Genomic DNA, 4,633 nt, shown 5'->3' with positions numbered 1-4,633 from the left:
TCATACATACCTATTGCACAGAAAATGTCATTTAGCCTTTGTTTAAATTTATTTAGAGATAAGCACGTAACAGGTCCTTCTAGCTCAACAAGCCCACACTGCAAATCATATGGCAAATCAAGTAATGAGTTCTGGAATCCCAATCTATCAAAATTTCACTGCAAATAAGGTTCTTCAATCCTGATATTATCAAAATTCACTTTATTTGCTACAATGTAATGATCAGCTCTCTGTAATGTGATGATAGGATTAGGAGCAGCACTCCAGCTATAATGCAGCAGGTTCTTTCCGTTTAAATAAGTGAGGGATGAGATTTCAAAGTAAAAGGTTAAACCAACCTGATTTACATCTTGCTCTTACTCTTGGTCTTACCCATGAGATCCTTGAACCACACTTACACTCACAGCCAGGCAGCTCCCACTACCCTGGAAGCCTCAGTAATCTGGACGTCCTGAGAATGGAGTCTGGCTCAAGTGTGTGAATTTCATTATCTCTTACTCATACTTCGATGAATGAGATATTCCTTGTCAAATTCTGCAACCGTCACTTCAAGGTGAGGCATTAGGAACGGATGAAGTTATACATAGTCATAGTCATACTTTATTAATCCCGGGGGAAATTGGTTCTCGTTACAGTTGCTCCATAAATAATAAATAGTAATAGAACCATAAATAGTTAAATAGTAATATGTAAATTATGCCAGTAAGTTATGAAATAATTCCAGGACCAGCCTATTGGCTCAGGATGTCTAACCCTCCAAGGGAGGAATTGTAAAGTTTGATGGCCACAGGCAGGAAAGACTTCCTATGACGCCTAGTGCTACATCTCGGTGGAATGAGTCTCTGACTGAATGTACTCCTGTGCCCACCCAGTGCATTATGTAGTGGATGGGAGACATTGATCAAGATGGCATACAATTTAGACAGCATCCTCTTTTCAGACACCACCGTAAGAGAGTCCAGTTCCATCCCCACAACATCACTTGCCTTACGAATAAGTTTGTTGATTCTGTTGGCGTCTGCCACCCTCAGCTTGCTGCCCCAGCACACAACAGCAAACATGATAGCACTGGCCACCACAGCCTCGAAGAACATCCTCAGCATCGTCCGGCAGATGTTAAAGGACCTCAGTCTCCTCAGGAGATAGAGACGGCTCTGGCCCTTCTTGTAAACAGCCTCAGTGTTCTTTGACCAGTTCAGTTTATTGTCAGTTCCTATCCCCAGGTATTTGTAATCCTCCACCATGTCCACACTGACCCCCTGGGTGGAAACAGGGGTCACCGGTACCTTAGCTCTCCTCAGGTCTACCACCAGCTCCTTAGTCTTTTTCACATTAAGCTGCAGGTAATTCTGCTCACATCATGTGACAAAGTTTCCTACCGTAGCCCTGTACTCAGCCTCATCTCCCTTGCTGATACATCCAACTATGGCAGAGTCATCGGAAAACTCCTGAAGATGACAAGACTCTGTACAGTAATTGAAGCCCAAGGTGTAAATGGTGAAGAGAAAGGGAGACAAGACAGTCCCCTGTGGAGCCCCAGTGCTGCTGATCACTCTGTCGGACACACAGTGTTGCAAGCACACGTACTGTGGTCTGCCAGTCAGGTAATCAAGAATCCATGACACCAGGAAAGCATCCACCTGCATTGCTGTCAGCTTCTCACCCAGCAGAGCGGGGTGGATGGTGTCGAACGCACCGGAGAAGTCAAAAAACATGACCCTCACAGTGCTCACTGGCTTGTCCAGGTGGGCATAGACATGGTTCAGCAGGAAGACGATGGCATCCTCAACTTCTAGTCGGGGCTGGTAGGCGAACTGGAGGGGATCTAAGTGTGACCTGACCATAGGCCGGAGCAGCTCCAGAACAAGTCCCTCCAGGGTCTTCATGATGTGGGAGGTCAATGCCACTGGTCTGTAGTTATTGAGTCCGCTGGGGCACGGCGTCTTTGGCACAGGGACGAGGCAGGACGTCTTCCACAGTGCAGGAACCCTCCGGAGGCTCAGGATCAGGTTGAACACATGGCGAAGTACTCCACATAGCTGAGGGGCACAGGTTTTGAGCACCCTGGTACTGACACCATCCAGTCCTGCAGCCTTGCTTGGGTTGAGACGTTTCAGCTGTCTTCTCACCTGTAGAGCTGTGAAGCCCACTGTGGTGGTTTCGTGTGGGGAAGTGGTATAGTCATGAGAGCAGGGTGGGGGACTGTGAGGAGGGGTAGGAGGGGAGAGTGAATATGTGTTGGTTGGGGGCCGACAACAGATGGCTCATGTGTGGGATGGACAGGGGCCACACTGTCAAATCTGTTAAAGAACAGGTTAAGTTCATTGGCCCTGTTCACACTGCCTTCCGCTCCTCTGTTGCTAGTTTGCCGGAACCCGGTGATGGTCCTCATCCCCCTCCAGACCTCTCTCATGTTGTTCTGCTAGAGCTTCCACTCAAGCTTCCTCCTGTACCTGTCTTTAGCCTCCCTGATCCTGGCTTTCAGGTCACTCTGTATTGCCCTCAGCTCCTCCCTATTTCCATCTCTAAACACCCTCTTTTTAGCGTTCAGGATGTCCTTAATGTCCTTTGTCACCCATGGCTTGTTATTTGAATAACAAAGGACAGTTCTTGTCAGAACATTGCAGTCCACACAGAAGTTGATATAATCAGTGATGCACTCTGTGAGCCCATCAATATCCTCTCCACGTGGCTCACAGAGTGCCTGCCAGTCTGTCACCTCAAAACAACCCTGGAGCGCCTCATAAGCCTCCTCTGACTATTTCCTCACTGTCCTCGAGGTTGCAGGTTTACTCTTCACCAGAGACATGTAGCAGGGTTTTAGATGCACCAGGTTGTGATCTGACCTTCCCAGTGGGGGAAGGGGAGAGGAGCTGAATGCATCCTTAACGTTAGCGTACATCAAATCCAGAGTCCTCTCCCCTCTGGTTGTACAGCTCACATACTGCGTGAAGTTGGGCAGTGTTCTAGCCATGGTAACCTGGTTGAAGTCACCTGAGATGTAATGAGGGCACTCAGGTGCTGGTTTGTAGTCTGGCTATGACGGTGTAAATGATGTTACACGCCGAAGTCGGGTTGGCAGAGGGAGGGATGTAAACAACACCCACAATTGCATGCGAGATTTCCCTTCGCAAATAATATGGCCGGAGTCCAACAGCAAAAAGTTCAATATCCGGGCTACAGACCCGTTCCTTGATCGTAATATGCCCAGGATTGCACCATCTGTTATTTACCAGAACCGCAAGCACCCCCTCCTTTACGCTTACCGCTCTGCGTGCAATTCCGGTCAGCTCGAACGGTCTGGAAGCCCTCTATGGAAACGCTTTGATCGGGTATGTCCTCGTGCAGCCACGTCTCAGTGAAGCACATGACACTGCTCTCCCGAAATGTTCTCTGACTCCTGACAAGCGCAGTCAGTTCATCCATTTTATTCCCCAGCGATCTCACATTTCCCATGATAAGAGAGGGGAGACACGGCTTATAACTTCTCTTCTCCAAAAGCCTCTGTTGTCTCGACCCGGTCCTCTTCCCTGGCCTTTTTGATCCCCCTCTGCATCCTCTGTGTGCTTTCCTCCAGATTTCAGCCGGTATGTCCGCTGCTCTGTTCGCTAAACTGGCGAGCATGAGCATAATCAATTGGTCCCTGGAATACACAATGAGGCCATCCTGCTGCCACGCTAACGAGACATGTCCGAATGTAACTAATTCCAGCTCTAAAAAAACAAGTAAAACTCTCTCTACCAGCATGTTAGAGAGGGTGCAGCTTCAACGTGTTACCGTGAGAAAAAAAATACAACAGACAGATTTGTCAAACCAAGTGAGTGTGCATGGTCTATGAGATAGCTGATGAAATGGCCCGAGTAATGAATACAAGTAGTCAAGATAGTCAAGTAGTCAAGTCAGTAGTAGCTCCTTGTCAACAAGCAAAATCTGTACTTCTAGAGTTTTGATACCTAGTGATACAAGTCTTCAAGTAATTGAATCCTCATATGTCCTATGTGAACTTATGTTCACAATCCAATTCGGGGCAAATAACATCTGCTGATTTACTTTGGACTAAATATTGGAATCTAAAAGACCAATAGGGATTTATGGCATTTGACTGGCTTATTTGGGCTTTCTGTGTCACTAAGTTCAGTTGTTCCGTCCTGTTCAGGGGTCCTTGACATAAAATGTCCATTCAGTATATCAATTCTACATGGATTCACAGAGCAATGTTATTCCGTCACTTATTTCCATGTAACTTATTCTCTCTCATATGCTCTTTATTTCCCTATAGCCATATAACAATTACAGCACAGAAACAGCCCCTCTAGTCCGTGCCGAACTCTTACTCTCACATAGTCCCACCGCGCTGCAATCAGCCCATAAACCTCCATTCCTTTCCTGTCCATATATCTATCCAATTTAACCTTAAATGACAACATCGAACCTGCCTCAACCACTTCTGCTGGAAGCTCATTCCACACAACTACCACTTTCTGAGTAAAGTTCCCCCTCATGTTACCCTTAAACTTTTGCCCTTTAACTCTCAACTCATGTCCTCTTGTTTGAATCTCCCCCACTCTCAATGGAAAAAGCCTATCCCCCTCATAATTTTAAATACCGCTATCAAGTCCCCCCTCAACCTTCT

Source organism: Mobula birostris, chromosome 1, assembly GCF_030028105.1.
Source record: "Mobula birostris isolate sMobBir1 chromosome 1, sMobBir1.hap1, whole genome shotgun sequence".
Taxonomy (NCBI): domain Eukaryota; kingdom Metazoa; phylum Chordata; class Chondrichthyes; order Myliobatiformes; family Myliobatidae; genus Mobula; species Mobula birostris.
This window is presented reverse-complemented; position numbering follows the sequence as displayed.